The sequence below is a fragment of the Lepisosteus oculatus genome, chromosome 20 (assembly GCF_040954835.1).
Source record: "Lepisosteus oculatus isolate fLepOcu1 chromosome 20, fLepOcu1.hap2, whole genome shotgun sequence".
NCBI lineage: Eukaryota > Metazoa > Chordata > Actinopteri > Semionotiformes > Lepisosteidae > Lepisosteus > Lepisosteus oculatus.
In genome coordinates, this window is record NC_090715.1 from 2,366,413 (window position 1) to 2,388,791 (window position 22,379).

General features: G+C 41.2%; 1 long non-coding RNA gene across 8 annotated transcripts in view; it reads right to left on the minus strand.

The window, feature by feature from the left end:
- Positions 1–929: 929 nt before the first annotated feature.
- Positions 930–22,379, minus strand: part of LOC107080020 (uncharacterized) — a 78,342-nt gene continuing 56,892 nt past the window's right edge. For 2 of the 8 annotated variants that reach the window (XR_001480924.2, XR_001480922.2), the window contains 3 exons: positions 17,370–17,521; positions 10,654–10,717; positions 930–4,611 (listed from right to left, as the gene is read on the minus strand). This is a non-coding gene — a long non-coding RNA (uncharacterized lncRNA). Of the gene's footprint in view, positions 4,612–10,653; positions 10,718–10,794; positions 10,921–17,369; positions 17,522–18,493; positions 19,252–19,604; positions 19,931–22,379 lie in introns of those variants that run through there. The other 6 variants (XR_011182843.1, XR_011182840.1, XR_011182842.1 and 3 more) reach the window with 6 other exon arrangements.

Consider the following 22,379-nt stretch of genomic DNA (forward strand, 5'->3'; position numbering starts at 1 on the left):
AAGAGTTCCCTAGTTTAAAGACACCGGCCTTAGACCCGTAATGTTTTTGCGTGTCCAGTGGGGAGCTCCACCTCTGTGCTTTCTCTCTTGCGCAGGTGAAGATCGTTGGAATTAAAGGCGCTATATAAATACGAGTCATTACTAGAATTTAGTTATACTTAATTACTTCAAATCTTATAAAATAAGCACTCGGGACAAAGAAGTAAAATTTAACCTGCAGATTCGTGACCAGATGAAGCCTGGATTGTCACCGCCCGTATAAACATTTTGCGGCTCTACACACGAGAAACTGCTCATCACTATAAGCTTCACAAATGCTTTGCACTTCTGACGGAAAGTTGTGGCCCAAACCCGTCTTTTTCCCCGTCTTCTCAATCTCGAGTCAATTCATCACCCATGCAAGCCAAAATATAAAACACACGTATTTAATTGTATGAAGTTTGGACAGTTGCGAATGTCATTACTTAATTGGCAGTCTCGCTTCGCGTTTTCTTACTTCACATTAAGTAAGAGATTTAACCAAATGAAAACACAAAAGAGGGACAAGGTTTGTTCACTCGGATCCCGGACTGAGGCGGGTTGGCTTCAGCGCGGCGCGACTCGTGTGGGGGCAATACAGGGGTTAATTAAGAAGAGGAGAACCAGTTGCCTGTTAAAAACACAAGAACTTCCCAAACCCTTGAACGAGTTAATAAAAACCAGGTACTCTTGTCGTGGTCGGGCTGTGACTGTTGGAGCACAGGCTCGCATTCCCATCCATTCCGTACTTCAGACAGTTTGAAACACTTTCCTAGCAACATGCTAAAATTCGCATTGTGCGCAGAAGAGGAGGCCAATCTTTCCTTTATCATGTATTAGCCAGCAAAATAAAGCATTCCTCCCATGAATGTGTTGATAAGGGGGAGGGACTTGAACCAGACAGCTCTCAAGAAAACCTTTCATTATTTCATGTTTGAAAGAACAAATCAGAGCTACTGTGTGTGAAAGAATAGATGGCCTTGAGTTTAGGATTACTTGATACCTATCGTTTATTTCTTTGATTGTTCTTGGGAATATTTAACAGTGTACCTCTTACGGACTAGCTGGGGAGCATAAAGCATAACACAAAGTAAAGATTTAATTAACAAAACCATACACTTCTCAAATAATCCAAAATGAAAAAAAAAAACTTTGGAACAGTGTGGGCCCTTATTTTCTGGGGCTCAGATTCAAATCCAGCGATCTTTATTGGCAGGACCGATGAATTACAATGTTGCCAAAGCAATAACAATTAGTAACAACATGTACAATTATGAAACATTATTATTAGAGATTTACCGACTTAAAAGTTAATACTGTAATTTGGGAGGCTCGCTCTCTGTTCCTGGGGCTGTGACAAGAGATCGTCTTGTTGAAAAGGTGCAGCGCTCTCTGCCTGCGGGTCCGGTGTGGGGCCCTCGCACCCAGGGGGACCTCACGCTGAGAACGTGGGCACTGCGGCCGAGCGGGGACACGCGCTGCCGGCCAGCCGAGGCACAAGGACCCCACGAGCTCCCGGGTCAGCAGATTCACCCGTACCGGGGGCCTGTGCCTGCACACTGGCACACATGCGACATGTCAGCGCACCCGAGCCAGCGCCGAGGTACATCGAGAGCTGCACAAAGAAGAATATGGTAGAGGCGCTTTTCCATCTATTCGAAGAACCAATGATGTGAATAATAATAATAATAATAATAATAATAATAATAATAATAATAATAATAATAATAATCCGTCTGTTGTTAGAATGTAGCTCTGTATATAGACATTTGCGTGAACATGCTATGTTCTAGTTCTGTGTTCTAGCACACTCTGAATATGAGAGGATGAAGTGTTTAATTGGATGTAAAGGCTGAGACGGGGAGGAAAGTCAGCGGGAAGGAAATATTAAAGTGATGGGAGGAAGGAACAGGCAGGTGTGGAGGTATTGTTCTCTTTGATGGGATTATTTGCACTTCTCAGCTGCTGAAACCCAGGTATCATTAAGAGCAGCCATCTAAATTTACAATATATGGATTTCTTCTCCTCTCTCCCTCAGATCTTGTAATTACACTCACTCTGTAATTAGGAGCGCAGGCTGCAGGACCTGGCTGAGCTGTGACTAGTGTTTAGTTTGAAAGCATTTGCAAAGGCAAAAAAAAAAACCCACAGAAAACTTCAGCAGGAAACTGCCGAGTTCTTCCTGCGTTTTTTCTGTGGTCTGTCGACCACAACCAGTTGTTGTAGTTTTGTGTTTGCTGCAAACAGTGTTTTTCAGCCCAGAGTGACCTACAAACAGAGAGGCAAGCGGTCATTACGAGAGAGAACCAGATCATTTTAGGGTGGGCAAACAGATAATACAGTACAGAGCGTGCAGATAATTTCCCAGTGATGTCTTAATTTTAAATTGAAATCATTTTAACTCAGTTCTGGGTCCAAATACAGTACAATAATAAAGATCTTCATGCAACTATTCACAAATTTATCAAATATGATTAGCAACACCTACAGTACAACAGAACCATGAACCATCAACATATTTAATTCTGAATTGTTCATATTTAAAAATCCAGAATCTCCTGGTGCTATATGGGCTAAGTGGGTCACTGCCTTGGGTCCCACTGGGACAGATTTAGAGTCTGTTTCCCTGTCTTGATCCCACAAGCGATGTAACCTGCACTGCCACACTGACCTCTTCTTTTGCCCTTAATACATCTTTCTCTTTATTTTTCCTTCGCTGTGTAGTTTATGACAACAACAACTCCAGCACCTTTATCGGCAATACTAATAGCTTATATCTGTGTCACAATTATTGGATCGCAAAGGATCTCAAATCTGCTTTTGCATATATGAGTAAAAGCACATGTTTGGACTTGGTCCATACCTGAAGCGCAGCACCTACCTGCACTTTGCCAGCAGTGTACACAGCAGATAAGGCAAAGTAGGTGATTCACCAGCTGAATTAAGGAGGGAATCGAAGGAGGCCAGCTGTGCAAACTCAGAAATGCGGGGTTAACACCCGTGTTGTACTGTAACGATCTTTAATGACCACGCAGATCATTATCATTTCATCCACCACTCAGCATCTTCTACAACACAGTTTCTCCTGTCACCACACTGGGGCATCAGTTCAGAAGAGCACCACCCACTGGCCCACCCCCTGGTTTTCCTTAGAGGTCTCCTATCCCAGAACTGTGCAGTGCCGCCTTACTGAGCTCCTGACATATGATGAGATCAGGGTGCGCAGTAACAATAATGTCAATCATATGGCACTGACTTAATCCTACAAGTTGCTGCTCTGCTTAATATTCTGCTAACTTTTTTTGCATTGATCTATGCCAGTATACTGTGCACTTCTATACTGTAAAAGGCATTTGCATTGGGAATTGTATGTTGCCTTGGGCAAAAAACTACACCAAAAAACTGCAACTCAGGACTAAGATGTAACTCACCCCACCTTATTCATAGTCTTTTATTCTTGTGCAGCTACTGTGTGGTAGAAGATGTGGCGAAGTCTACTACATTGAACACTGGATGTGTCATGGCTGACTCCTTGACGATCAGTCAATGGGTTCATGCACCTGTGGGTGAGGGAGAGTCTCCAGAGGTGAAGGCAGGGTACTGAGCAGCGCAGGGTGTGGCCAGGACCTGGAGGGAGGTAGCTGTGGCCTGTTCCTGAAAGACACTATTAAGACTGACACACATGTCTGCAGCACACACCACAGGGTAATCACCAGCAATCTCCACTGACCTTTTGCCCACAGGTTGCTGAAACACTGTAATTTAGTTTCCTGTTTAGATCACAATTTGGGTTTTTTACATTTTCTATTTTCCTTGATTCCTCTGCGATTTCTGTGTGTAGTAGGCGCTGAGACAAGACTCAATCAGAATGTGGTTCATGCAAGTAACACTCTGTAACGGAACACCCACATGGAATTCCTGCAGACTGCAGACTGGGGGTTTTAGAAAATCCAGTCCTCACATTGACTGATTCATTCGTATTCTGTAATCTTTGAAGACCAAAGAGCTACGGCACAAACTTGCAGTGAAGTTAAGCTCTTACTGACTCCTTAAGAAGCGAATCATTTTAGAATGATTAATTAACTACTTATTTATTTGGCTGAGGCAATATCTCCACTGGGATTCAAACCTGCCCCCCTATCCAGTTACAAGTCCAGAAATATTTGAGGATCTATTAGAATAATCATTTCTAATAATAGCCAAGCTGGCTCAGATAGTAATTTTTCTTTAAATATAATTTTGCAGTGTTTTTCAGAAAGCTGCACATAAGAAAAAAAGATTTTTGACTGAAATTACATTCATTTCTAAGGGTCCTTCAGACTAACATCTAAAGATAATTCAACACAAGCTGCTTGAGTATAGTGGCAAGTAGGAAGCGAATTTAAGGGCGCTGGGACATTGTACAGCAGATCCAAGTGTGTCCGGTGCGTTTCCCATACAGGACTCAAGCTGAGATTGTTGCACTTGTTTCTGAATGCCTGCGAGCTGCCAGTCTCTGTCTCCCCACACTGCTCCAGCATCGCAACCACTCTGCAAGCCTGGAGATTCCCCTGGCCTCTGAGCTCTCAGCTCTCCTGGCAGCTGCCGAACACTCTGCGATAAAGATCAACAAAAGGGAGAGAGAACGAAACACATGCTAAAGTCAGCATTTACTCATGACCTTCTTTACCAGGGTATGCAGCACTAAGCTGGAGGATTTGCACGAGCTCAACATTAACACCATATGGATGCCTTATTACAAAGTAATGATGGCTAGAACTAGGAGCCCTGAATCACAATCAGTGGACAGTCAGAGCAAGGAATGAACTTAAACCTCACAACCAGTAATCTCTTACCAGGTGATTACAAAGACTTATAAGAGATATACGGAGGGAAGAAAATTGTAGGAGTAGATCTTTCAGTGCTTAACTCCTTCTGTTCTGGTTTTAAAATGGCAAAAAATGTTGCATTATAGGGAGCAGAGGTGAAAGATACTACCAGTGAGCCACAGTGTTTGTGAGTGTTTATTATCACGGCATTTAATTTAATATATTCTCTGCCTGCTTGTCTGGACAGGTTAGTCTAGCTCATTTTTTAAACAATAGACTATGTATATATATCCACATACATGCGGTTTTCTGTGGAAGCACAGTGAATCACAGCTGTTGGGCTCTGGGCTCCAGGCAAGCTCCTTCTGTGTGGAGTCTGTATGTTCTCTTTGGGCCTGTGTGGGTTTTATCCAAGTACTCCAGTTTCCTACTGAATTTCAAAGACAAGCTGGTTGGTTGTGGAGCCTCTACCTTGTCCCTGTGTGGAGAATGAAGCCCCACCTTGTGAAGGAGACATCACCCTTCCCCGGATTCTACTGGTTTCTGCTAATAGATGGATGGAAGAATAGAGCATTGTGTCTTAGCCTTAATAATGATATAAATACAATAGACTGTCATCTGTTTAAGTAAATCCAATTAAGTTTGTTTTGAGAGGAAAATGAAAATCTACAGCCTATTGATTTCAGATATAGCAAATTAGCTTTGCATAATCAATGAGAAAATTAATCATTTTTGCGTGACAGGTGGGCTAAAGTGAAGCTAAAGGGAAAGAGCGAAAAATGTAGCTTTTTAAGTAATACATATTATTTAGATTCTGAGCAGTTTAAAGAATTCCACAGTATCTTATTTAATGTATTCTTGCATGATTCCTAGAATTTCGAAGTAAATAACACTGAATTTCAAAATGATCGGTTTTGCTTTATTTTAAATTATACCAGAAACGAGTACATTTATGAGAAAACATTTAAGAAATTATGAAACTATACGTTATGAATTTTGAAACTATAACTACAAGACCAAAGTGATAGTAAACTCTTATACAGCAATGAGTTTAAAACATATGGGCCTTCAAAGGCAGCAATTAAATGCAAACACAGATTAGTAAGCTTATGCAGTTCAGCTCAGCAGTAGTGGTGGCTTAGCTTAAAGAGGGCTCGTGTTTCATTTGAATTCTTTTGCTTGAGGTGGGTTCTCTCTGGTAAGCAGCCTGCTGGCTGGTACAGAGCTTCTGTGGTTCAGGTGTGCCCTGGCGTTTCCCGACCTTCAGAGCTCTGCTATGATTCTTAGAGTTTGGTAAACAGCATGGCCATCTGATGCAATCTCATTGTCATCAGATGGAAGCGAATGTCCTTTCAAAACAGAACCACAGCTTTTCCCTTATCCTGTGCTCCTCCTTAAACACTTCTTTGATTGCATATCAGAACCTATATAAGTATTTCAGTTTGGCTTTAAAGACATGCTTTGCAAAACACCAAACCACCATTCGCTCACTGTCATGACAGAGCTGGTAAACCTCACTGCATCTATTATTTTCTTTTTATGATAAGCTATTTATAGCAAAAATAATGGAGTATATAACCGCATTATCACAAAGATTGACATGTGAATAAAAAATACTCCAAAACAGTTACCAGCACTGCAGCTACAATGCATATGGTCTCAACGCAGTTCTAAGAAGAAAGACAAAAAGCTCCCAGTTTAATGTCAGTAAGACCCAAGACATAACGCTAAGTGTTAATAAAACTGTGTCTTCTGTAGGATGAGCCCAGTATACTAAAAGCTGAGGAGATGTGCAGTGCGTAATGATTTTCAGATCAATGGCTTACAGAGAAGAGTAAAGCAAGACAAGAAAAAAAGTTGAAATTGGAGCAGCTCTGAGGATGAAAGCCAAATGTTTGCTCTACTTTGCTTTCTTTATTAGTTCTAGAGGTATTTCAAACTCCGGGAATTAAAAGTGCAGAATGATTTGCAAATGAATGCTGATGCAGTTGTGAAAATATAACTCTGGGCTCAGTGCGGGCTATTCAGACAAATGGCAGCTTTGTTGGGGAAAAGGGAAGGGAAGTTCTCTGTTAATTTATAACAAACTCGCAGCATTTCTACCTTGATGTCAAGGCAACAACACTTTTCAGTTTTAAATGAAATTGCTGTTCTTCTCAAGTAACAGAAACAAGGCCTTCCAAGGTATTTACTTTCCCATTTTAGTCTTTTCTCTGCAGGAGTGGGTCACTGGGCCGAGTCCTGGTCCGGAACTGAGCTCCAATGTTATATGCTCATTAAATTCATTCTCTGTTTTAATTTCTCTTTCAGCAGTTTTTTTTTCTCCCTAATGAATGTATATCCCTGTCTACCACCTACCCTGGCCCTGCCACATCTGAAAGGACCCTATTTCGAAGCTATCACACCACAGAGAAAAATGGTTAGGCCTAGCGTGCCAGAAAAAAATGTAATATATCATTTCAATCTGAATAAGAAGATGGCAAAATTAGTTTTTGTGACCAAAGTAAATTAAATGTCTGAAGCTCCTTAAGCTAGGAAAATGTGTCTTCAAGGACATACTGTACAGTAAGAAATTATTGTCTCAGTTCAGAATTATTTCACTCTCTGCCTTTGTCTTACCTGAATTAAAAATAAAGTGTGGTACCCTTGTTTTTAATCTACAGTACACTGACATGTCAACATGTAACAAAATATGATCAGGCCCAAAACAGAACGCTGAGCCACACCACCAGGAAGGTGAGATCATCTAGATGCTGACTGTGCCAGGGAACATACAGCTATCTGGCAGAGAGACCTTTACCCTTTACCTTTGAAAGGGTATTCCAATACACAGAAGCCAGTCATGTTTCCAATCTTTCAATGTTTCACACGTTTTACGATTGTCTTCATGCCTGTCCCACATTACACTAAACTGAACAAAATGTGCAGCTCGCAATCGCCAGCCCACTTATGAGACAGAGAAAGAAAACAAGAGGAGAAGAGTGTCGTCTCCATCGGGGTGTTTCAGTAAATGTGGTATAACTGGACAATCTCTCTAGAACGCCAAGCCCTCCCGTGCACTTTGACCTTTTGGTCGGGAGCCTCATGCTTTTCTCAGTTAATTCAGACATAACAATTGCTTTAAAAAGAGAAAGTCAGTGGCTGACCTGTGAAAACATCTAATAAAGTAACTATCGAAAACCAGAAACAACAGAAGTGGTTTTAAATTCAGTCTCACATTTTTCTAGACACAGCTATATAATATGCTATATACACAACACCTGCAGGGACAGCAATAGAACTATACATGTGCAAAAACGTGAAAAACAGAAGAATATTTAGCAGTGTGCAATGCATTTGGCATGACGGGTAGCGTTGTGTATTAGGTCTGGGGTTCGATTCTGGACTGGGTTCGCGTGCTGTATGGAAGCTGCCTGGTACCCCTTATCTTTGTGGGTTTTCTCCATGTGCTGCAGGTTCCTCCCAATGTTCAAAGACACGCTGCGTGGGTTCGTTGGTGTCTCGAGATTGTCCCTGTCTGCCAGGCTTGGCTCTGGCTCTAAGCGACCCTGTATTGGACTAAGCGGTTATTGAAAATGGATGGAGTTTTCACTGCCAACAGAATGGCTTTGGTAACATTTAATGTATTGCACTGTACAACACACTAATAAGCTAGCACTGGTTCAGACCACTAAATTGTTTTGCAGCATGGGTCATTATTCAGTAGCCTATGCCTACCATCTTTGCTAATTCTACCCTTTTTCTACCGTGCTGATAGATGCACAGACCCATTGTGTGCTGAACTGGCATTATTTATTAGATATTCGAATTGTCTTTTTTTGTCTTCTTCCAAAGGCAGTCTCCGAAAATCAAAGCCGGGATAAAATGTTTAATTCAGCAAGCAATGATTCTAAATGATCTCTGAAAACAAAATGGCCCCATCAGGCTTTTATCTTTAATTACTTTGTTCAAAATGTCTTAAAATTCAACTTAAGTAGTGCAGACATACAGTACCAAATAACCTAAAAGCCTTTTCTGATTAACTGAGCCGTCGGTAGGCATCTTGTGAGCTGCACTTTCTGAATCAGTAAATAAGTTACAGGTCTTTTAAGCTGTATTTTTCTTAATTATTATTTTGATTTTTAACAAAGTTTCCTTCCGATTTATATTGACTTTACTTAAAAGCTTCCAGGGAACCAGGCTTCCCTGCCTAGTAAATTACAGCTTATACTAAAGGGAGAAGGAGTGTTCTGAACAGCTGTGTAAAGGTTCGCTCTAGTCAAACTATTGTAATCTGTATTAACCACATTGCAGAGAGTGCAAGAGGTCAAAGTCTTTAAGTGCCTGTTGGGATCAGTGCTTGTGAATTACATGCTATCGCTCTGAAATGTTTAGATAATTGTACAGCTATAGTGGCACTGCCTGTTGTACAAGTAAAATGATATGTTTATGTTGCATTAACGTTTTGATTTGAAGGCAAATGCACAATAAATTTGAAAAGCTTTTATCGAAAAGGAAAAAAAAAGGGGGTGGGGGGGGCTTTGACTTCCAGGCAGTGTCTAGTTGCCAAAACGAGGTCTGTATCTTCCAGCCACATTGCACTCCATCTTCACGGATGAACACAAACTACAGATGTACACAGTACTACAGAATCAGCACAGGGGCTTGTCTTCAATAAAGACTGCCTTTAATCCCATCAGCTGTTTGCAGGTTAGTCACCAGTTCTGTATATGAAGACATGGCTTCTCATCAAGTTTATCTCTTGTTCCTAGTGAGGCTTTTAAGGAGAAGGATGGGGTCTCTAGGTGACTCTGCGTCCCCATAACCTGCTGGTCCCTTCTGTCTAAATCAATCCAGCCCTCAACAGGCTGAAGCAGAGACACCGTATGTATGTGCTCAAAGCACATGACATACAAAATAAATCATATGGTTTTAAAAATGGACACAAAGTGTTAATAAACTTTGTATTCTCAGCAGCATGAACGTTTTTAGGCAGTGGGCCTTTTTATTACAAGCTTTCTTTGTGGAGATGTTCCCAGCGAAATCACCGTTTACTTAGGGATTCTGTTCCTTTGAAGTATTTATCATAGACAAACACACATTTTCACTACGTTGATCCTCAGGCTGAGTGAAACTGACCTTACTAAGTCCTGCAGCAGGTTTACCACCTACTTGCAGTTAAAGGCTATCGGAGAAAAAAGGACTTAAAAGACACGGCAGATGGATGTTTTGTATAGATCACGAAGGCCAGAATCTAACGCCGGACAGCAGAAAAGTCAGAAGATCCCTCTTCCGTCGAGAAACATCGGAAGTGCCTGTCATCTCGTCCGCACGCGACTTCAGACGTGTGATGAATGCGCCTGAGCCCGTTTCCCAGCGAGGCTGACATTATTAATACAATATAAAATGTGATAAAATGCTGCGCTTCACTCTCGGGGCTAATATTCCATGATTTATTTGCGTGCCCATGAAAAGTAAGCATGCCATTAAAAGCACAGGTGTTTGAAGCATTTGCTGTCTTCAGAGCCTGATCAATAATACAGCATACGTTGTTGTTTCACATCAATCCAGCTGATATCCATTAAAACCAAACGTCCGCGAGTCGACGAGAAATGTATTTATTTTTGACACGGTGCATCTAATCGCACTGTATTTACAATTTAGTTACATGTTGTTACACATAAATCAAGACGTTATTGTGGAAAACGTTATATGCAGGGAAGGCCCTCTCGAGATAAAATCTGCAGCTTAAGAACCATGAAAACATATATTTTAGGAAAAGGGTCACTTTTACGCTGGATTAAGAAACGCAAGTTTAAAGACACGCATTAAATAATATTTGTATTACCCGGGAATCTTGATCGCTTTGATCCTGGAGGCATTCCTGAAGTGCTCGAATAGTGTTTCTGTACCTTAAACAGAAAAGAGAAGATGACCTAAATGATACAGTGGCTTCAAAAAAACAACAACGAGTGAATCTTAATCATACCATGTAAGTAATAAAGGCAAGTGCAGGGCCAATAATAAGACACAGATGTTATTGAAATCTGCTGCGAGTCTCAAAATCCCCACTTCTCCCCCCCGGAGACAGGGCTAATTAAATGCATCCTTTACACTGCAAAAAAAAAAAACGAGAGAAAAAAATCATTTCCAAATCAATACTCAGCGTTTTGCGCAACAAGTTCATCCTAGAGAAATTATCATTGCTGATGAAGAATTACGCGTCACGAAGACTCGAAGACAACCGCCGCGATACATAAATAAAACCCCGGGCAGTTTGCGGAGATCCCAGGAACCAGCGATGTTCCCTTTGATTTATAGCGCGGCTCGCGGTTTTCTCTGGGATAAGCACAGTAACGCACAAACCGCAGCGCAATTGTACACTTGTTCGAGTTCTGATTTATGGCCACAGCGTGCAGATCCGTGCCAGTGCTGCCGTGCTGTCGGTGCAGGTGCGACAGGTACGCAGTTCTCTCGGGGCCGGACCTCGCTGCGGAATAGCGTGGGGACACGGTGCACTTTTATATACATCCGGGTGACAAAGCAGAATAGGAAATCCATTGAAATCAGGAATTAATACAGCCTTGGCCTGTATTGGACAAAGTGGTTTAGAAAATGGATGGAGGGAAACAGTCTTGGTCAGTCAATCACATGGGCTATCCACACTGTAACAGCTGTGCCTGAATACTGGGAGCTGATTTTGATATTAAATTGATGTTTTTTTTTACTATTCACCTAAGGTAGGCCAGTGTTAACCACCGATGACTTCCCACACTCCGACATGCACAAATGTGAAGAAACGTCACATTGTAAGGTGTCTGCTGATCCGCAATTTGAGGAACGTTGGGGGGAAAATCTTTGCCCTTGTTAAAAGTAACTTGTGGGAAGAAACGAAACAAGTCAAAAACACCCATTGTAAGGATTTTGAAGACGTTATCAGGGCTGTCCCAGGAGGCCGGCTTGTCTGTGGGTTTTCATTCCAACTCAGCTCTTCATGCACTAAACCAGCTGGTTACTGGTTTAACCAGGAAGATTTAGCAGGCTCTCCCAGCTGTTCTGGTGCTGCTGCTGATAAGAGACCTGGAAACCCAGCAGACACACCAGCCCCCCATGAGCAGGAGGGGACAGCCCTGGCTTCACCTGTCTGCCTCTTGTCTCCTCTGTGGGAGCTGTGACTGCTGGCTGTTTGCGTGCTTCACTTAAAGAGTACAGCTGAACAGGCGTGCTTGTAAATGCCAAACAAGGAAGTCTCCGTGATGCACAAGAGAATAAAACAACCTAATTCCAAACACTACACTCATATTCAATGGGTGTAGTAACCACTGAACACTCATATTCACCTGTAATGGGAAAAAAAATCCACTAAACACAAGTCGTTGTCGAGCATATAACGTCTGTGAATTTTTCAATGCTTGCTTCAGTAGATGAGTCATTTCGAAATGAATTTAAACAAGTAAGAAAACTAGAGACCTTCCATCTCGTTTCTGTGCCTACCCTTCAGTCTATTTCTGGTGAAGTTATGCACAGCCTAGACTGGGGTTAAGACTGATGGAAAGGAACACACTCCAGTCTTTATCAAAAGCCATGATTTGCATTTGGGGTAGTCGTGCACAGAATGACTGCTGAGTTTTGGAAGGTCTAGCAAGGCATATTAATAGGTGGGAAAAATGTATTCTTTATTTGGGCTGCACAATGCAAAATTAAGCTGACAAGAGGTATATTTTCGTGACTTAATGGGAAACCCAGTTTTCTATACAACTGCAATGAAAATGAACTATTAATCTGTTTCCCAAAGGAATTCGGCAAACCAGAGCCAGAGTTGACAGCCGCAATGCGATGGTTGTTGTGTGGTCAACAAACAATTTTCCTGGGCTTCACTGCTTTTCAAAAGCTGATTCTTTCACCCTGATCATGTGAAAAATGTAGTTGTCAAAGGTTCCTTTCTTTTCTTCCCTCACAAAGATGTCAGACGCAGAGTGTTAGAATTTCCAAATGTGTTAATCCGCGGAAGTGTGAAGCTGGAACGTAAACAGACCCCTCCTTATCCGCAGACCGATCCGTGTTTCTCCCCCTTTACAATTTCTTTTTCTCTGCTCTGTCATGACGCTTTCACCCTTTTTTTCTTCTTTCCAGTGAGAGAATGTGTCAATTTGCCACATATTAAAATGGAAACTGAATGCGATTTGGTTTTTTTTTTATTTTTTATTCCCTTGCACGGCATTCTGGCTCTCGTCGCTTCTGACCTCTGTAATCTGGGAAACCACCCTGGAATTCGCTTCCTGGTGAAGACGGTGGAAACAGGGGGAAGAAGAATATAGGTGCACAAACGGAGCGCAATGGTGCACACGTGAAACCGAAACACCCTTTCGCTCCTTTGATTTTGCTTAGCCATGGAGCTGAACACTTAAAATGCATGGGATAGGGTTATATTAGAAAACTCATCTGATTGCCCAGTTCTAATGCTAAACTTGAAGACAACCATTACCGCTTGGAATTAGTTTAAAATGGGTAAAGACAAAATAACTGTACACCTTATTTCCCAAACCTTGTTCCTTTCTGGGAAGGAACTGGCTAGGCAGAAGACGCTATTCTAAAGGAGACTCAACTCTCAATCCAACACAATTCCAGGAGCTGTTCATCTCATGAGAGGTTCAGGTGCCATGATTGTGCAAATGTCTCCTTTCTGCAGGGAACAAATTGTTTTGCTGTGGATAAAGTTCAATTAGATGACAGATCCTGAGATGCTGCAATCCATGTGTAGTCTCCTGTATAGGAAGTCTGTTCTACCCAGGTAAAATGATTCCCTCATATCGATCATAAAATATCACAAAATCCAACTTGATTCGCTGGCAATAAGATTTTTGAAGTATGTTTCTAATGTAGGTTCAGATACATGAGTGATAAAATGTGATCCATGAGTTCTGAAAGTAGCTTGAACTATTTCCTTTTGGGGTTTTTGAAGCGGGCAAGGTGCCTTAATTGCATTTTTGATCGCGGTTCTGAATGAGAGCAGAAAGGAAAGCAGATGTACGCCGACAGTTAAAATCCATAAAACACTACATTTGATCCGTGAGAAGCTGAAGTAAAAATGTCAGTTTTACACATGCACTCTGACATCTCTGCTAAAGCTGGGAGTACCGGAGAGGCCTACACCCTGCGGACATCCATCCCTTCACCCACCCATTTTCTGACAACCTCACCCAACACAGGATCACGGGGGAGCGGGGGTCTATCCCAGCAAGCCACACATGGCAGGAACTCCGCAGAGGGGAGTTTTAAAGCCAATCCACGAAGACTGAGCACATATCACCATTCACACTCATTCTGTGGACTCGAGGAGGTAAGAGGAACACTCGGTTTATAAACTATTACACACTTTGACCCCTGCCAGGAACGAAAATAATGGCAGAACTAGCGCTTCTGACACATATAAGGGTTTCTTTTTTGTTAATGTTAACTGACAGTTAAGAGGACAAAAAACAACAAAGCTAAGCATCTCCAGAGAAGAGATGAAAGAGGAATGATCTAGCGTCACTCTAAGACATCCGTGCACAGCCTCATACTCAGACTTAAACCTCCAAGCTGCCCCCCTTCACCTACAGCTCTGACACCCTCAGACCTGTCACTGCCTGGACATCATTGACACAGCTGAAACTGATTGATGAGCCCACCTTTCATAATTACCTCAGAGAGACCTGACACCATCGAATAATTAAGATTTAGAGGTTACATTATTAGTAAGAGCAAGAAGTGCATGGCTGGGTACGACACACAGAATTTGAAAATACAATACAAGGGAATAAGCCTTTGCATTTCATTTTAAATTGCACATTCAGATGGTGTGCATTTTTTGAAATTCTGTTACACTGTTATACAAGAGGCACTTATTAGATTTCATATAAAATTTCAGAGTCAAATTTCATGCCACAGTCCATATAAAGCAATAATTGAAATTTGTATATGGAGTTTTCCTGCTGACTCTGTTTGATTCAATTAGTTTTGTAACAGCGTATTTTTACAGTGAAAACTACAATGACATCATTACACCAGTGATGACCATTTGTATAATGTGTCTCCCATACCCAGGTGCAAAAATGTGTAGTTTTGTTTTTGCAAGGATTGGGGAAATTCGAAATTGATCAACACAAAAAAAGCAATTCTTCTCTGGAGTCACTGAACTCCAGAAGCTGCTGTTTCTCCTTTGGAAAAAAGGTAAATGGAAAAACAACACCCAAGCCCGTGGTATCAGGGCAGTGGTTTTAGCCATGCCTGGCCTTGATGGCGGCCTGCTCTGAGCAGCCAGGATGCTGGATCGAGCATCAAGGTGAAAATGTTCATCTGCTCCTGCCTGAACTTTCATTGCTCACTGAAGTTCCCTGTAATCTTGAAAGCATCTCAGTTTGCTGAAGATCTGCCAATTTCTGAAGTTAGAGACACCAAAAACGTTCCTGACCTGACACTAGCTGCTTGAGTCAGGCATCACTTCGGGGGCCCTGTCATCTCTATAAAAACACAGCGAGAACAACAAACAAGAAAAAGAGCCCAGGTAATGGAAACAGGAGGGGGAAAGCCCATGTGACAGAAAATTAGGAGAGGGGTTGTACAGTGGACCATTGCACATAGCAGTCAGGGACGTAGTCAGATTTGTCATTTGTATACTTGGGAACATTACATTTGTGTGTGGAAAGTTTCTGTTCCGCACACTGAGAGGCATGGCACACGGCACAGTGCATGCTGAGGCAGTTTGACAATCAGATACATGAAACAGTAAGATTAACCGCAGTGATGTTTTCTCCCAGTAAATTCTCTCAAATTGTGTCCCGTGACAAATCAGGTAAGGAACCTGTCGTTACAAGCTGACAAATGCAGCTGGAATTTGAAGCACACCAGAAGCAAAACAAACAACATAAAAGTGGAGGGCTGGTTTCTGCTCTTAGCAAAACATCCGATTTTGATGTGAGTGTGATGGCGATTCTAGGGCTTCCCCTCTGCCAGTGCTGGTTTCCAGGCCCATCCTTCCCTGCATGTGTTCAGCAGATGCGGAGAGAGCCGGGAAGCCCAGACACAGGCTGCTCTCTGTTTCCCGACCAATTACAGTGACATGACTGATACAGCCTCGCTGATTTCCGGGGAAAATAAATTCAGCAGCCGTGCTCCGGTAATGGTCTTGTTTTTGGTAGCACAGAAGAGCTCTTCCTCACCAATATTGAAAGTTTGACCCATGAAGGAATAAATGCCGCACTCTGTTCAAGCTAAATAAACTGCAGGAGTTCGGCCTCCAAACATGAGGCCTACATATGTACAGACAGACGAGGTCAGAGCCCACCATTCTGCTGTTAGTGGTGGTCTAAGCTCCTGTTTATTTCTTGCTTGCGAGTTTTACCATGTATTGCAGCAGAAACATTTGTATTTTCTCAACTTCGATGACGTGATTGGTAGGGTCTGTAAAAAGTCCTGATAGAGGTTAACTGCTCAACAAAAAGACGTCAAGCCTTCCTGTTTGCATTCCCGTAATCTGCTTGATTGTAGCTGACTATTGGGTGTCTGTTGAGCAGCAAGAACAAGATCTCTGTATTTATCGATGCAAGAATTCAAACAGAGCAGGTGAAAAATGACATAGTCATGAAACTCGTGTGCTTTGACTGAGTCGTCTGACGCCACGTTCCCAAACAGGCATTTTCAAACTCATTTCCAGCACATATGAAGCTTAATTTAAATAAAGATTATGTCACTAAAAAGTATTTGTATACATAATTAGCTTCATTTGAATATTGTAGATTTTGGAAAACAATTACCTAAAAATCACAAAGAATATTCAAAACATTTCTAAACCTTTTACTTAAACTGACAGAAGTGTATAGAATTTATTTTAAAAAGTTTACTAGGATTACTTTGTAAAAATATTTAGAACAGTAACTCAACCAAGAACTGGGTACAATACATTACAACCCCTGCTTATAAACTAAATATATCTAACTGCTCATTCTTATACATTCACTTAAGATTTAATTAATGCAGTATGTGAGTTTTACACTCCAGCACAACATCTTCTATTTTGATCTATTAAAACTAAGTATCTAATTTCATTAGATTTTGCCACACATTAAAACAACTCTTGCCAGGATCCTATGCTATTTGCATATTCTTATTCAGACCCACACGTTTTTTTACCATGATATTTTCAGATGGTAATTTTGGTCAAAGCAAACTATGCATTTTGTGGCTGAACTCTGCCTGAGAATCTTTTTGGGTGCAGGGATATTTTTTATGCACCTTAGGGCAACCTTGTTCTGAAAGGTGCTATGTAAAAATAGATTGAATTGAATACTTTTGGCCAGATGATGCCACATTCCAGAAGCTGTTCCCTTTGGCAAAAATCACAAGTTATTTGACAACATATAGAAGACTTGCACCACTCCATTCAAGCCATTAACATTGTGGTTTGCGCTTGTGAGTGTGTGCATGTGTAATGGGCAAACTATAGCTATTGTATAACCTGAAATAAGCTATCCTCTCCCATCCTCCATTCCTGAGAACACACCATGAGAATGAGATGTGACTCACCCAGAAATATGCTGAATGGAAGGTTCCAGCTGGACCCTCAAGGCAGACTGCAGAATCACTTTGATCAGGGTAGAAAAGTCTTCTCCTCAGGTGAAGAGATGCTGCATGTATTCTCTAGCTTCCTGCAAAGCTGACATGTGCTTCTGTAGTACCTGTGAACACATCATACAGCACGATCTCACTGGTATCTCCAAGTTTCATCCCAGTTCTAACATACTCAGTCATGATTACAACACTGCCAAAAAAAAGATCCATGTTTTTGTTGACGATTTCTGGATGCCATTATTGACGTGCTTCCGTCACAGTTTTGAACTCCCCCCTGATAAACCTTAACTAGTGGATACCCACTAAGGCTTACTGAAAAGGAAGAAAAGACAGAATAAGGTTTGTGTGTGGTCTTTTCCTGAACAAGGGGAAATCAAAAATTATCCACTGCCATCCAAAAACAAAAAAATTGAAAGAAAAATGACCCGTGGGCTGGGGGGAAGTCAGCATTAAGCATGCTTCGCTACGTCTGTTCTTAAACAGGATTGGAGGCACTCCCCTGCTTTACACTTCCCAGCAGGGCTAGAGGTGAGCCTCCGAACAAAAAAACAAAACAAAAACACCTCTCTCCGGCCAGGGTGGGTATGAAATATGAAGGCCGTACAATTGTCTGCGCTCAGCGCGTCAGAATAACGTTGGTTTAAATTATGGATAGTTTTGAATAGTGTCACTTCTCCACAGATGGCTGTTCACACAAGAATCCGCAGGCCTGCATAATTGTATCACTAATAAGCAGTAAGGCAATTAGTTGTATAAGTGTGCTATAATCAGTGGGACAGAGGAGATGACGAAGGAAACACTGAAAGAAGGGTAGAGGGGACAAAGAATGCCTTTCTTTCAATTCACACTCTTGACAGGCATAATTAGATATACATAATTGAAAATTCCGCAGTAGGGGAACACAACTTACTTACACAAATGAATTTTAGTTGTGTTGCTTATGGAGTATAATTGTTTTCAATCCCCCCCCCCCCCAACACACACACACACACACACACAAACACCCCTTCTTGTTCAGTCACTCATCTTCTTTTGCTTAAACTAAAAAAGAAAAATCAGCTATTTTCTGGTGCACTTACTGTATGAACTGGAGACTGTTTGCTCATGACCGTCATGTCAGATCAGCAGTCTCGGGGAAATCGGTCCAAAACAGAACCCGCACAATTGTCTTGTAGCTGTCTTACTCCACCGACCCCACCCCCTCTCTCAGTCCCTTTCTTCTTTCGTTCTTTTCTCTTTCCCCCAGCAAAGAGAGTAGTTGCCAAATTTCAAACAACTCAAGCTGAGATACACTTCCATGCATCAATGCAAAGTTATTCGTTTGCTGTAATGTGCTTTCCGTCTATTGTTCTTTTAATTCGTCATGTTTGAACTAAAAAAAAAACTCATCAGTGGAGGAGACCTAGCGATTATCTCTTTTTTGCCAGAGCGATTTAGTACGTTCCTGTCAGTGCAGGAGGTGGGAAAAATGTTTTAATTCCTGTACTTTGGGACCTTGAGCCACAGCTTCAGAGAGCTGCCTGCTGTAACAGAACTGGCCCTTTAGAATAACTTCAAAGATACAAGCTGGCCTCCATAAGTTAACCCCTACCGTTGATAAGGGCACTTGCTATCACATGTGGCTACTCACGTCAATCACCAATAAACCAGTTAATTTATGGTGTTTTTTTTTGTTTTTTTGTTTGAAATCTGAAAAACTCTGACGCACAAAGTACAAAACTTTGTATGAACTGAGTAAACTCTACGCTCTGTGGAAGTTTCAAACGCGATGAGCAAGAGAGGAAGGAGTTAAGCTGACATGCCTCACGACAGTTATAAACTCTTGAAACTATTGTTATTACAACATTGTGTTGTGTCTTTTACCCCTTCCTACATAAAGTAAGATTGGAAAGACAGAAATAAAGCAAATATTTCACAGTCGTCCTCACCCCCCCCCACCCCCACCCCCCATAAAAAAGGAACAAAAGACAAATGATGAAGTCAGGAGGATCCATACAGGGGTTTCGGTTATGAGGAAAAAAATAGAAGAAAGAAGAAGAAAAAAGCTTGCGGAGGGCAAGGTCATGACTGGCAGTTGATTTGAAGAGTTTCTAAGGCTTTACAATAGAACATTACATCACCAGGCATTGAAGAGGGTGAGGGAGAGGGAGGCAGGGAGAGAGAGCTCTTTAAAAAAAGCAGGCCGCTTACCAAGAGCCGTAATTAAATTTGTGCTAAACATGCCCAAGTGCTTATGCATTTGTAGAATCACTGCACGGAATAATTTTCGTCTGAATTAATCAGCTCTGCTTCATGGGGGCTCTCCTGTGCCCTCCATTCCTTCACCACTCCAGATTATTCCAGTTCCTCGGCTATTTTTTTCTTTGTAATCGCTGAATGCCCTGTGCTTGTGTACAGGACATTTTTTCTGAGATGCATCCTCATACAGAACTTGATGTTCCTGTATGTTTTGGCTGTAAAAAAAGGAAAACCCATGCACACAATGTTGACTATGAAAAATGTTTTTTTTTTATGCACTGACAAGAAGAAACCATCAGTGCCCTGTTGTGGGAATGGATTAAAGAAAGCAACCAAAGAAAGAATGCAATTAAGTAAGTTATGTACAGAATGAATTTAAGAAATGCTTGGGAAAAACAGTATGACCCTTTTTCTGTCATAGTGTTGTTCTTCTTTATCACAGAAAAGAACAGGCTGACTTGTGAATTCAGAAAAGCAAAAGGCTGCTTTGGAAACATTGATTTTGTCTCCTGCTCTTATTATATGCAGAAAAAATGGAAACAAACTGGCAGCAATATTTGGAATGCAAAGGAACAAGTAATAGGTTTATTCCCTGCTGAAAAAAAAAAGAAAGAAAACACAACGTTTCAGCCGTGGAGCCTTCTTCAGGTGGGTTCTTCAGCTTCTTCAGCTGAAGAAGGCTCCACGGCCGAAACGTTGTGTTTTCTTTCTTCTTTTTTTCAGCATGGAATAAACCTATTACTTGTTCCTTTGCAGCCTATGCATGCTGACGCAGCTACCCACCTGCAATATTTGGAATGTTGCATTTGTTGCAAGGAATTCTTTTAAACATCAAATATTTTCATGTTTCAGCATAATTTATTTAATAAATACTGAATACCAATCATATTACATATTATTGTAGACAGTTTAAAAAAAACGCTGTTTTTCCCTGTTTAAATCTAGCATCGGAAAGCTAGAATTTCACAGAGACAGTATGCAAGCTTCCAACATGACATGACATGATGCAGCTATTTTAGAAACATATCACAGACAGGGAAAAGAATAAAAACCAGTACTGGTATTTGAGGACTGGTAATTGGTCGTCAGGAAATACCAACAAGTATTTAATACATTTCTGAGTGGCGACTGCGATCTGGTAGTGATAAATTCTCCGGTCCCACGATCACTGAGGAGATGATCAGCTCCTAGCTGCTCTTTTTAACCAGGCAAACTTAATGAGTCTCACCATCCTCAGAGGAGCTGTCTCGATAAGGAGTTTTTCTCTATCGCTGGTACGCACTTCAATTAAGCATTAGCAATTACAACATAATTACACTGCATCATGTTGCCAAAATAAGGCCCTTCTTCCATCTGTTTTTACATAAGAGCATGAGAACAGTTACAAATGAGAGATTCTGCCAATCTGGCCTATTTGGTCACTCAATTGAGTGGTTGATCCAAGGGTTTAATGCAGAACATTTATGAAAGAGGCCAGGTTATAAGCTTCAGCAAGTTTCATGCACCCACTACTCTTTGGGCAAAGAAGTGCTTCCTATTCTCACTTTTCCATGCACTTTCACGTAGTTTCCTCTTGTGCCCCCTGGTTAGTGTTTCTGTGTTCATTCTGAAGAAATCAATTTGGTTACCTTTGAAGATTTTGAGTGCTTGTTATCAGGTCCTCTCATAGTCTTCTCTGGACAGGAGTGGAAAAGTTGATGTCCTTTATCCTGTCAGTGTGGGATAGTCCCTTGAGCTCTGGAATGTATCTGGTGGCCCTTCTCTGCACTTATTCCACAGCAGCAACATCTTTACTATAACACAGTGACCACAATTGTATACAATATTCTTAAATGAGACCATACTAGGCTACACAATTCTAAAATATTAGTCTTTGCTTTAAACTCTCCTCTTTTAACTATATAAGTGAACATTTTCTGCCTTTGCAATTGATCCCCCACATTATCTAGAAGATGTAATTGATATCTCAGCATCAACACCTACTGTAAATCTTTTTCGTTAGCAGCCTCTTTAAGCTCAGTGTTTCCCACTTTGTATTTATAGCTTATATATCTTACTTCCTGCAGGCAAAAACTTGAATTTGTCTACATTTAAACTTGCTTTCAGCATAAAAGTGTGTCATCTGCCAGGTTTTAAAATTCACCTAAATCTTTTTTTAATGTATTTTGTGGCTTCAGCAATGTTTGCCAATCCTCCTAATTTGGTATTATCTGTAAATTGGACTAATTTCTTAACTATATCAGAATACACGTCTTGACCTTTATGTTAACTTTTGTGACTAACACCCCTGCCCACCCTGTCTTCAAGTGTAAATAATTTCACCACTGTCCAAGTGAGTTTTTTTTTTCAGTCCGGAAAAGACTAAAAATAAAACAGCCTGGTAATCATTTTGTCCTGATCTCAGAAAGATCAAGCACTTTTGATTTTAACATAATAAAAGCTGTAAATGTCACAAATGACAATGTTAAGTTCTCCATCCAGTTCCACATATACTGTACATAGATAAATACACACTATATTATATAGTGATATAACTTACTAGTAGTTCTTTTATTATTCTGTTCTCTATGCAATATGTGCTCAGGTTATTCTTAAATTCCGAATCTGTGTGTCAGGCCTTATTAACAATGAGGGCATGCAGCAGGTGACCACAAGCATGTGGAGAATTCTCCTCCACTGGGCTCCAGATCCCTCAAAACAGGACCCACTGCCAGTCCAGCCTGACAG